The sequence below is a fragment of the Panicum virgatum genome, chromosome 7K, assembly GCF_016808335.1.
Source record: "Panicum virgatum strain AP13 chromosome 7K, P.virgatum_v5, whole genome shotgun sequence".
Lineage (NCBI taxonomy): Eukaryota > Viridiplantae > Streptophyta > Magnoliopsida > Poales > Poaceae > Panicum > Panicum virgatum.
Window position 1 is genome coordinate 10441507 of NC_053142.1, and position 13330 is coordinate 10454836.

Here is a 13330-nt window from a genome sequence, read left to right on the forward strand (position 1 = left end):
GATCGAGTGGAGCCGTGATGGATGAAGAGCTAGTCCTCCATGTCATTATGCTAGTTGTTATCCTATGGTTGTTCTGTGTAGCTTTGTGTTGTCACTTTACTCCTCATGTACGTGTTAAATAAAGCTCTATATGACTCTGGACTCCACTTGATGTAACATGTATTGTGCCGGAGACTTAATTTGGTAAATAATACATGGTTTAGCTTTGATCTTCGGGTCGGGGTGCTTCAGGTGGTATCAGAGCCATGCTTGGCTGTAGGACGCGAACCGGTAGTAAACGATGACCGTAGGAGCCCTAGGATGGTCAATCCTTGAAACCCTATTACTACTTAAAACTTTATCCTTATTATGCTAACCCTACCTTTATAAGTCAGACGGCGGATGACTGGACCACCACCTACTGCATCAACGAAGATGGATTCCCCAGGGTGCTTTATGCTACCACGGTGCGGCTTGGTATTCCGGAACGACCAGAGTACGTGGGTCGCGAGTTCATGGAGCATGGCACCGAAAGCTGTGAGGTCACCATCCATATTGGCGCCAGTGATAAGTACTTGGAGATGCAACCCTGGAGCGTTACCGCCACTGGAGCCCGTACGCCTGACACCATTCAACTTGCAGCTCTCAAGGCACTGCGGTACCTGTGCCAGATGTTTGAATGGCACTTGTCGGGTGCCACAATTAGGGACACCCTAATTGTGGTACTAAAACCACTTTCAAAAACACAAACATATGTTAAGGCAACTGGGCCCACGAAGGCCCACGACCTATTTCTCCCTCAGAGGAAAGGAAAGGACTCAAAGAAGTCCAGCATGTGGCCCAGCCACATCCCCCTCGGGCAGGTGGCCAATCTCCGCCTCGCTCGAGGGCCCCTCTCAGGCCCACCGAACAAACTCCGCCCCGCTCGAGGGTAGCGGATCTACCCTCGGGCGGGTCACTCATCTCCGCCTCGCTCGAGGGCTCCCCTCGGGACCCTCGACCGCGCAATCGCATTTCCGCCTCGCTCGAGGACAGCGGACCTGCCCTCGAGTGGGTGGCCAATCTCCGCCTCGCTCGAGGACAGCGGACCTACCCTTGAGCGGGTGGCCAATCTCCGCCTCGCTCGAGGACAGCGGACCTGCCCTCGAGCGGGTGGCCAATCTCCGCTTCGCTTGAGGCCATCTCTCGGCACAAGGGACAAATGGCCCCGCCGCCCAACCGACCGCCGTACAAAGGCATTAAAGGCCAGCTACTCCGCCACGGCTCAAAGGACGGGCGGCGTCAGACTGCCACTCCCGCAGTGGATGTGACCGGCGTCCCGTCCACTGACCCCGGTCACCGCTCTGCCACCCAGCCGCTGTAGCAGCCCTGTGGAGCATTCAACGCGGTACAAGACAAGTTGGCGCCGCCCCCGTTACTGTTCCGCCGACATCAACCATCCGAACTCACCTCCCGCAGGGGAAGGGGTCTGGCGATGGCACGTGTCCTCCCGAGAGGGGCACTCTGCATGCGTGGGCAGGGCCCCGGACCTCTCTCTTGTGGGGTCCGGGACTTTCATGCGCCCCCGGACCTTCTAGTACGCACGCTCGCATCCCGACCAGGGGGTCCGGGACCGTCCCACGCCATTACTACCGCTGGGACACTGAGGGACGACCGGCACAATCTTCGCAGGGCCAGGGACGGAGCCCAGGACGACAGCGACGTGCGCCGCCTTCCCACAGTATACTTTCTACAGTGCTCGACCACTGTACCCGCGATTCAGGGGAAAACGACGACTTTCGCGCCCTTACACTCATGTACGCCGCCCCTCCTTACAACTATAAAAGGAGAGGGTGGGCTTCCTTTTGGAGGGGCTGATCAACTCTCTCCAATCAAAGGTTGGAAGTAAGTTCTCTGAACTCCCCCTCAGAGGACTCTGAGCACGACTAAGCACTCATCTCAACCAACTCCACCTCTAGCAGAGACTTGGGAGCTTCTCTCCCTCTCTCGCCTCGCTTGTATCCCCTACTACGAGCACTTCGGGTGCAAGATAATACAGTGCCCTCGCACACCCCCTTTGCTGGACGTACGGCCCCGCGGCCGGAACCAGGATAAAACCGTGCGTTACTGTGATTGCCTCTTGCATCATCATCTGGGACGAGGAAACACGCAGCATTTACTAGTTGGGATTCAGGCCCCACGGGTCGGAACGCCGACAGTTGGTGCGCCAGGTAGGGGCGCTGCGTGGCTTTTTCTCTCTTTTTCCCACTTGATCTCCAGGAATGGCGAGCAGATCGAACCCATACCCTATGGGTGTTTCGGATCCGTTTCCAGCGGGACGCGCGATCTCGTTCGGGAGACTCGAGTTCAGGACAACCGGCAACGGTTACCTCATGCAGCTCCTCTCCTCCGAACGCAACCTCATCACTCTGACTTCGCCAGCCCGGCGCAACAGGCGCTCGGGTCAGCGTTCGCGACAAGCACGCGCGGAGCGGCGTCGTGCGGCACGCCACAGCTCCCCCACGTGGGTCGAGGCTGGCGTGTCGCAACTCAGCATCACGACCAATGGGGCAACCGTTTCGCCATCGCGTGCCTCGGCGTCATCTGCGCCGGCACCATCGCCTGCGGCAACACTAGTGCCTCCCAGGGGGGACTCGACTTCGGCGTCGCCCTTCCCCTTTGGGATGCGCAACGCTGCCGCCCACGCCTCGTCAACCGTCGCTGACTTCATCGAGCGTGGGGATCTGCCGGGTTATCATCTTCGGTCGATTCACAGCCCCATCGCGTCATCTCCTGACGAATCCTACCTCGAGACGGCGAGCTCGATCGCCGACGACATCGACTTCTTCATGACCAACTTCGTAGCCGAGGAGGCCGAAGACTACTCCGGGGCCCGCGACCCCGACGCTCTCCGCGCGTTCCAGCTGGCGACGGCCTACTGCCTCACCTGCTCCGAAGACTCCAACGAGGGGGATTTCGATCCTTCCCGGGAGTACTTCATGGTGGACCTTGCGGACGAGCAAAATGACAACGCCCCAGGCAACGACGGGGAAGCCGGGGCGGACGCGCGGGCGAAGCAACCAGCGAACCCGCCTGCAGCGCCTTCCTCGTCAAGCTCGGCGGCGCGACAGGCCCAGCTGGCGCAGCTCAAAGAGCTTCAAGCCAAGCTCGACGACCAGCGTCAACAAACCCAGGAGCTACGCTCCGCACTCGAGCAGCAGCGTGCCGTGCCTGGTGCACACGCCCAGGCGGCGGGACGTGTTGCCCGGGAGCGCATCCTGGCCGACGACAATGTCGACAAATCTCCGGAACTGAAGACGGCGGGCGAGAAGCTCGTCGCTGCGGCTTACCTACTCCAAGCTATGCCCGAGCCATCGACACCTTCGGGCCGCAACCTGCGCCGCGAGGCACAGGAGCTCATCGAGCAAGCTGCCGTGCAGCAGGCCGAGAGTTCTGCGTCTCGCATGCGCTCGAAGGCCCCGGAGCAGTGTGATGGGACTGCGCACCAGGACCGTGAGGTCTCCGTGCACACACACCCAGCGGCGAAGGGCAAAGCAGCCGTAGCGCCCGGCGCGAGGACACCCTCGGTGCACGAACGCATCGGGAGAGTTCCCGTAAGGGAGCGAATCCGTGACACTCGCGGGCACGCTGGCGACAGCGACGCCCGCAACGTCATCAACGGCAGGAGGTACACCCCTCGACGGGGTGGACGCTTCGACCCTGAGCACGACAGGGGCGAGTCACCAGAGCCTCCGGGCACCCGGGTGTTCAGCCGGGAGATTCGAACCGCGCCTTTTCCCCCGCGCTTCCGACAACCCAACACCCTCGCCAAATACTCGGGCGAGACTGATCCTGCAGTCTGGCTTAACGACTACCGCCTAGCATGCCAGCTAGGCGGCGCGACGGAGGACGCGGCCATCATCCGCAACCTTCCTCTCCATCTTGCTGACGCCACACGAACGTGGCTCGAGCACCTGCCTGCGGATCAGATCCACAACTGGGTCGATTTGGTTCACATCTTCGTGGGCAATTTCCAGGGCACGTATGTTCGCCCTGGGAACTCTTGGGACCTCAAAGGGTGTCGCCAAAAGCCCCGCGAGTCCCTGCGTGACTACGTGCGACGCTTCTCCAAGCAGTGCACCGAGCTCCCCAACGTCACCCACGTCGAGGTCATTAACGCTTTCCTCGAGGGTACGACGTGCAGGAACTTGGTGCATGAGCTTGCGAGAAGCTGACCCGTTAACACCAATGAGTTGTTCGACGCTACCACCAACTACGCCGCCGGCGAGGAAGCGGTTGGTGCCATCTTCGACGACAAATCGAGCAAGCGCAAAGACGATGCGCCCGCGGAGGGCGGCAGCGTCAAACCCAATGCCCCCGCCAAGAAACTGAAGCGGGGGAAGAAGGGAAAGAAGCCAGTCCCACCAAGCCAGCGCGGGTCAAGACAGGCAGGGGACTCCGAGGAGGCCTTTGCAGCTGCCCCAGACCGCAAGGGACCTCGAGGCCTCCCTCGAGGCGGTGGTGGCCAGTTCGACGACATGCTTAAGAAGCCGTGTCCTTACCACAAGGGCCCGGTCAACCATACCCTCGAGCAGTGCGAGATGCTCAAGAAATACTACAACCGCATCGCACATCGCGACGAGGACAAGAAGAAGGATGCTGGTGACAAAGGTGGAGATGACGAGTTCCCCCCAGTGGAGAACGCCTTCTTCATCTTTGGAGGAACAACGACGAATATGACTTCTCGGCAGCGCAAGCGTGAGCGCCGCGAAGTCTTTTCCGTTACCAAAGCCACGCCATCCTACCTCGACTGGTCGAAGGATACCATCGCCTTTGGCCGCGAGGACCACCCCGACTACGTCCCGCATCCGGGACGGTATCCGCTCGTCGTCGATCCCATCATCGGCAACACTCGCTTCTCCAAGGTGCTCATGGACGGAGGCAGCAGCCTCAACATCATGTACGCCCCTACCTTGGAGCTCATGGGGATCGGACTGGACAAGCTTCACCCCAGCAAGTCGCCATTCCATGGCGTTGCGCCGGGGAAGCGAGTCCAACCCCTCGGCCAGATCGATCTGCCTGTATGCTTCGGTATAGCCGCCAACTTCCGCAAGGAGGTTCTTACTTTCGAGGTGGTGGGATTTCGAGGGTCCTATCATGCCATCCTTGGTTGTCCTTGCTACGCCAAGTTTATGGCTGTCCCCAACTACACCTACCTCAAGCTCAAAATGCCGGGTCCGAAGGGCGTCATCACCATCGGCTCTTCGTTCGAGCACGCCTACGAGTGCGACGTCGAGTGCGTTGAGCGTGCGGAAGCTCAAGCGGAGGACGAGGCCCTCGCAGCCACCCTCGACAAAATGGCGAGCGAGGCCTTAGACTCCACGCACCGACACGCCGGGAGCTTCGAGCCCGCCGAGGGTATCAAGAAAGTACCCCTCGACCCAAGCCACTCCGACGACAAGGTGTTGCAGATCAGCGCCACCCTCGACGACAAATAGGAAGTGGTGCTCGTCGATTTCCTCCGCGCCAACGCAGATATCTTTGCGTGGAGCCCCTCGGACATGCCTGGCATACCGAGGGAGGTCGCCGAGCACTCTCTTGATGTCCGACCCAACTCCAAGCCGGTGAAGCAGCGCCTAAGACGCTTCGACGAGCTCAAGCGCCGGGCGATCGGCGAGGAGTTGCAGAAACTTCTGGCGGCCGGATTCATCAAAGAGGTATTGCATCCCGAGTGGCTAGCTAATCCAGTATTAGTGAAGAAAAAGAGTGGAAACTGGAGGATGTGTGTGGACTACACTAGTCTAAATAAGACATGTCCGAAGGTTCCCTTTCCCTTGCCACGAATTGATCAGATTGTAGATACTACTGCGGGATGTGAGCTCTTATCCTTTCTTGATGCTTACTCCGGTTACCACCAAATCAAGATGAAAGAGTCCGACCAGCTCGTGACTTCTTTTATCACACCTTTTGGCATGTACTGCTATGTCGCGATGCCCTTTGGCCTCAGAAACGCCGGAGCTACCTATCAACGGTGTATGCTCCACGTTTTCGGAGACCATCTCGGGCGGAGCGTAGAGGCATATGTCGATGACATCGTTGTAAAATCCAGGAAGGCGGACGACCTGGTTGCCGATCTCAGGATCGCGTTCGATTGCCTACGGGCCAAAAGGGTAAAACTTAACCCCGAGAAGTGTGTATTCGGGGTGCCTCGAGGCATGCTCTTGGGTTTCATTGTCTCCCAGCGGGGCATCGAACCCAACCCTGACAAAGTCTCGGCCATCACTCGGATGGGACCGATCCGAGACTTGAAGGGGGTACAGAGGGTCATGGGATGCCTAGCGTCCCTTAGCCGTTTCATCTCGCGTCTCGGCGAGAAAGGCTTACCCCTGTATCGACTCTTGAGGAAAACCGAGCACTTCACGTGGACCCCCGAAGCTCAAGAAGCCCTCGAAAGGCTGAAGGCATCGCTCACTCATGCAAGAGGAGGGCCATGCTCAGCCCGTCCAACGGCCGGTGTACTATACCAGCGAGGTGTTGTCCGAAACCAAGACACGCTATCCACAGATTCAAAAACTGCTCTACGCAGTGGTTTTGGCTCGGCGCAAGCTGCGCCACTACTTCGAGGCTCACCCCGTCACCGTGGTCTCATCTTTCCCCTTGGGAGAGATAGCTCGCAACCGGGAAGCCGAGGGTAGAATTGCCAAATGGTCTGTGGAGCTGATGGGAGAAACACTCACTTACGCCCCTCGCAAGGCAATCAAGTCCCAAATCTTGGCTGACTTCGTGGCTGAGTGGACGGACACTCAGCTACCCCCAGCACAAATCCAGGGCGAATGCTGGATTATGTACTTCGACGGGTCGGTGATGAAAACTGGCGCCGGTGCCGGCCTCCTACTCATCTCACCCCTCGGAGAACACATACGGTATGTGATCTGCTTGCATTTCCCTACTTCGAACAATATGGCGGAGTATGAGGCCCTCCTCGGTGGCCTCCGCATCGCCATCGAGCTCGGCGTCAAACGCCTCGACGCGCGCGGTGACTCTCAGCTTGTCGTCGACCAAGTAATGAAAGAGTCCAGCTGTCACGACCCGAAGATGGAGGCATACTGCAACGCGGTGCGCCGCCTCGAAGACAAATTCGACGGTCTCGAGCTCAATCATGTCCCGCGCAAGTACAACGAGGATGTCGACGAACTGGCCAAGATAGCCTCGGGGCGGACCACTGTCCCCCCGAATATCTTCGCCCGCGACATCGCCAAGCCCTCCGCCGAATTCAAGGACCCGCCGGAGCCGGGCCCCTCGTCCACCGGGTCCCCCGGCGGGAACCCCCTGGCGGACGGGGTCGAGCCCATGGACATGGACTTTGGGACCACCTCCGCGGACGAGGCCGAAGCAATGGAAGTCGACGAGGCCCCCACCTCGCGAGACTGGCGCGTCCAGTACCTTGATTGGATGATTCGAGGGATCTTACCCTCGAACCGTGCTCAGGCGCGGCGCCTCGCCAGGAGGGCCAAGTCCTTCGCTCTAATCGACAATGAGCTACACAAGCGCAGTCCCTCGGGCATCTTGCAGCGATGCATCCCCCTCCCCGAGGGCAAGGAGCTGATCCGCGACATCCACGCTGGCATCTGCGGCCATCACGCCGCGCCACGTACCCTCGTGGGCAACGCGTTTCGGCAAGGATTTTACTGGCCCACCGCGGTCGCCGACGCCACCGACGTCGTGCGGACCTGCGAGGGTTGCCAGTTCTATGCTCGAAAAACACATCTTCCGGCCCATGCTCTGCAGACCATCCCTATCACGTGGCCGTTCGCCGTGTGGGGGCTGGACCTCGTCGGTCCGCTGAAGAAGGCGCCCGGGGGCTTCACCCACTTGCTGGTGGCGGTCGACAAGTTCTCCAAATGGATCGAGGCTCGACCCATCGGCAAGATCAAATCCGAGCAAGCAGTCCAATTCTTCACCGACATCGTCTTCAGGTTCGGGGTCCCGAACTCGATCATCACCGACAACGGCACCCAGTTCACAGGCAAGAAGTTCTTGGCGTTCTGTGATAGTTTCCACATACGTGTGGACTGGTCGGCTGTGGCACACCCACAGACGAACGGGCAAGTGGAGCGTGCCAACGGCATGATCCTCCAAGGACTAAAGCCAAGAATCTTCAACAAGCTGAACAAGTTCGGCCGGAGGTGGCTCACGGAGCTACCCTCGGTCATCTGGAGCCTGAGGACGACCCCGAGCAGAGCCACGGGCTTTTCTCCGTTCTTCCTGGTCTATGGTGCCGAGGCTATCCTCCCCACTGACTTGGAGTACGGATCGCCGAGGCTCAAGGCATATCAAGAGCAACGAAACCAGCGAGCTCGCGAAGACTCGCTGGACCAAGTGGACGAGGCTCGAGACATGGCGCTCCTCCACTCTGCGCGCTACCAGCAGTCCTTGCGAAGGTATCAAGCGCAGAGGGTCCGGCGCCGAGACCTCAACGAAGGGGACTTGGTGCTAAGGCTTCGACAAGACAATAGAGGCCGCCACAAGCTCTCACCTCCATGGGAAGGACCGTACATAATCGCCAAGGTGCTCAAGCTCGGCACGTACAAGCTGGCCAACGAAAAAGGCGAAGTCCTCACCAACGCTTGGAATATACAACAGCTACGTCGCTTTTATCCTTAGCATTTCAAGCTATTTGTATATTGTTCGTACTCGCATTTTCAATTTCCCGAAATAATAAGGAAGTACGCTTTACTTATTGCTTTTTGGGAACATTCCCGACCCTCGAGGGCTCGGGCGCGCACGAACATCGAGGTACGCTCGGCTTTACCCTTGGCAAAGCCGAGCCTACCTCGGGGGCTACTACGGGGGGAACCCCCGAACGTCCCCAAAAAGTCGCCAATGTTTTTTTTGAAATATTTCCGTCTCGACCCTAAGCTTCTCGTATCCTTGGAAAAAACGGACGCGTGGCGTAAGCAACTACGGTACGGGGCTGGCCGAGTCGTGGGGCCGCCTACGCCTCCGGGATACGGCACCCCCCTCACCACCCCACGCCTACGTTGCTTATGAACGCGAACTTCCTCGCAGATGTTTATCTAAGTCGCATACGAAGAACACGGAAGTAAAGTAAAGAAACACAGGCTCGAACACACAAGGCCTCGATGGGCCACACATTCAAATTACAAAAACAAATTTCTTATATTCATAAAGTGCGATTACAAGGCGCGACTATGATAAACACTAATCTATTTACTATGGGCTTCGAGGCCCAACTTTCCTACAGGCATCCATCCCCCCTGCGGGTCTTCAGGGGCGTCGAATTCAGCGATGGGAGGGATGTCTGCCTCGAGCTTCTCGGTGAGGACGGTGGCGAATTCCTCTGCGGCTGCGTCAGCTTCATCCATGATGACCGACGCGGCGTCCGCATCCGCATCATCGGGAACGACGTACCCCGACGACACCCTCTGGAGATCCATGAGGTAATGCGTCGAGGCCACGGCGAGAGCCCGCAGGACACCGAGGCGGAAGGTACTCTTGGCGTGTTCGGCAATCCGGCCGCCTAGCGCGCGCAGGCGGCTGATCACCGAACTGCCCGAGACGGCGCCCTCCCCCTCGAGCTCTTGACACACGCTCACGGCGGTCTGCTCCAGCTCAGCAAACTCCATATGTGCCGCCGTGAGCGCGGTGTGGACCGCTTCCTTCGCCGCGGTCTCATCCGCCACCTTTTGCCTCAGCTCTGAGCAAAGGAAATCAACATTAGCCACGAAAGAAAGCAAAACGACGGAAAATCGAAGGTAGTCACCCGCCATGTTCTTTTGCGCCTCCTCCCTCTGGGTACGGGCGGCCTCCTCGAGCGAGGAAATGGAGGCTTCCTTTTCCTTAAGGCTAGCCCCCATGTTCTGGAGGGCCACCTCCCTCTCTTCGAGGGCCACACCCTGTTCCTGGAGGGTCCCGGCGAGCGCAACCACGGCCACCTCTTTGTGGAGGAGCTCGGCTTTCTGCTGCTCAAGGGTGGCGCCGTGGCGTTGCAGCTCGGCGCTCTGCGCCTCCGCCTCCCGAGCTTTCTCCTCGAGCGCCGTCCGAAGGCGCTGCAGCTCGGCAGCTTGTGCCTCGGCCTCCTGGGCTTTCTCCTCCGCTGCCGCCCTCTGGACGTCCCGCTCACCAGCAACCCACACCAGCTCCTCCTCCAGCGCCCGCTGACGCGCTCCCAGATCAGCCATTTTGGTGTTGGCGTCGATGTTTTTGAGCACCAGCTCGGCGTTGTGTTGCCCGAGCTGGCTCATCTGGGAGTACAGCCGGTTCATCTCGACGCTCTTTTGGCGCGAGATTTCCCTCAGCTGCTGCAAAGGGGGAGGGTATGGGTGAGGACGCGTAAAAGCTAAAACCGAATCCGAGCAATTTTCGGGGGGAAATATTTACCTGGCTGACCTGGTAATCCGCGTTCTGATGAAGCTGATAAGCGCGGTCGAGGGCCTGCAAGATCTCGCGCCCAACGCCCATCTGCTTGTTCCAGGCCTCCTCCTCCTCCTGCTCCTTGCGAAGGAACTCTGAGGGGACACCGGACGGGACGATAACCCCGAGGTGGCTCCCCTCCGACGCCCCCGCTTCGAGCACGCCCGCGCTGGCCGACGCGAACTCGGCAATATGTGCGGCGGCGCTCGCCGCAGCAGCAGGGTCGATATCCATCGAATCCCCGTACTCCTCGCTGCTATCTGGCAGCTCCACCACCGCCGTTGCGCCCCCCTGCGCCGTGGGCACGGGCACTATCGCGGCGGTACCCTCGTCTCGGGCCTCGGTGGGCTCCGAGATGGGGGCTCCTTCTACCGCTGGCGCCTCTTGCGCTATTTCTTCTGCGAGACCCTCGCCCTCGGCCCTCGAAGGCTCGAAGACGGGGGTCTCCTCCACAGTTTGGCCGGCAGGGTGCTCCTGCGCGCCCCCGCCAGTTTCTCCTCCTATGTCCGGCCGGGCGGCGATATCTGCGTCGCCCTGACCGGCCTCAACATCAATGACCGCTTGGGCGGCGCCACCGGCACCGCCCTGGCCGGTCTCCTCGGCGTCGGCCGCTTGAGCAGCCGCCTCGGCGCCATGGTGGCCGGCGTCACTCTGACCAGCGTCACCCTCCTTCTCCCGGGCTTGCTGCGCCGCCTGGGCCCCTCGGGCCACTGCCTCCCGTAGCCTAGCGGCCGCCGCCTCGAGATCCAAGGCGGGCGGAGGCTGCGGCACCGTGTGCGGAGTGCTGCGAGCCCCGGTCTTGAGAGCCTTGGCCAGGGCAAGCCGCACTGTATCCTTGGGAACGGCCCCGGGGCTGGAAGTCAAGAGGCACGAGTTGAGCGGGATCGAGAAATTTACCAAGTACATAACAAAAAACGAAATCCAAAATGCTTACCCAGATCGAGCACTCATGCTCCTCTTCCTCGTGGCGCTCTTTCGAGCCTGGGGCATCGGGCTGTCCCTCGAAGACTGCCCCGAGGGCGCCCCCCTCGTGTCAGCCCGATGGCTCGAGGCTGCCAGCATGGACGACTCCTCTCCCGCCGCGGCCTCGTGGCCGCGGATCAGCACCTGGGGCGCGGGCGACCCCTCGCCGGTCGCCGGCGAGGATGACCCCTGTACCGCACCCTCGAGGGTGGGATTCGCCGATGACCCCGCTACGGCCCCCGGCTCCTCTGGCGCCACGGTTGCTCCCTCTTCCTCGTCCCACAGGTAGAACGGTAGGGGGCTCGCGCCCTCCCCGTCCCCCCTCGGCGCGCGGTCCTCGGCATCCTCGTCCTCCTCCTCGTCCTCCTCCGAGGACTCAGGTGTGGCGGGTCGCGGCTTCCCCTCCGCCCGAGCGAGCTGGCGCGCCTTGTCGTGCGCCGCCTTCCTTTTCCTCTTCCTCTCGGCCTTGGCCTCCACCGCGTCCTTCCGCCTCTTCATCTTCTCCGCGTGGAGGCGATTGATCAGGCGCTGTTCTGAGACCGGAGGCCTCGAGGTGCCGCATCTCAAACCCTGTACAATACACACAGATGGGGTCAGGAAAGGGGAACTACACGATGCACGACGAGTTCGAAGCCAAAACTCACCAAGGAAATATACCCCGGCTCGGGACGCATCTTGATCCTCCAAAGATCCGCGGGATCTTGGGGAAACTCCGCCACCGCATACTTCGCCCTTCGGGCGGCGATGGTGTGGGAGAGAAGCTTGCTCGACGTCCTCGAGCCCTCGACCTTGCTCCCGGGGATGAGCCGGTAAATCGGCAGGGCCCTCTCCACAAGAGGGATCACCCTCAGCCGGTGAAAGTTCGCGATGACGTCCGCCGCTGTCAATCCGTTCCTCGCCAAACGCGCCAGCGCATCGGTAAGGCCCTTGAGCCTGGCTTGTTGGGCTGGGGGTGACACCCCCCAGTCCCACTTCGCCGGACGCTCCCGAAGAACCTTGTTAGTAAACGCCGGGAGTGCGCCGCTGAAGTTTCGAAGGTAGAACCACCCTCGGCTCCACCCGGAGTTGTTTGTCGTCATCTTGCTTGTGATGTAAAGATTCCGCAGGTTCGGGCGGACGTGGAACGTCAAGCCACCGGCGCGCGCGAACCGCCTTGGCTGGTTCCGCGTGTTCTCGACGAAGAGCTCACCGCGGAACAGGTGGATCCAGAGATCCCAGTGGACGTCGATGCCGAGGTACCCCTCGCAGACGGCGACGAAGACCGCCGCCTGCGAGATGGAGTTGGGGCTGAAATTGTGCAGCTCCACTCCGTAGTACTCGCACAGCGCCCTCATAAACTTGCTGGCGGGGACGCCGAAGCCCCGTTCGTGGAGGTGCACGAAGCTCACAACATAGCCCTGTGGGGGCTTCGGCTCAGACTCGTCCGGGCGCGGGGAAATCCACGCCAGCGCCCCCGCGTCGGGGTTCCGCGGCAGCAACCGATCGGCGAACAGCTGCTCCAGCACCGCGACGGTGGCGGAGGACTTCCCCATGGCAAGGGCTCCTGGATATCCGACATCTCCGAGAGTCGAGGGGGGATGGAAAAAGGAAGGCTCCGAAATGGCTAAGTCTCTTCCTCTCTCTTTCTCTTTCTCCTTTTCTCCTTCTCGCTCTAGGCTATGGGTTCAGGAGGCGACGGAGGCGGAGAAGGCGAAACAGGATGAAGGCAAATGGCCAGGTGAACCCAAAACATCCCCTTCTTCTCCATATTTATGTACCACGGGGGGCGCACCCACAGCCACGGCCCAAATCTACCGCATTCAATGCGGTAGATTTTGCTATCACTGACGGGTGGGCCCCACGACCGCGGAGTTCCCCACGCGCGCACGCGGCGATAAATGCGGCACGGTAACCGGCGGGCGCGATGCAACTGTTGTGTTATCCCATCCGTCAGCCGCCGCCCACGCCGCTCCGTCTGCCCGAGGCCGACGCCTGA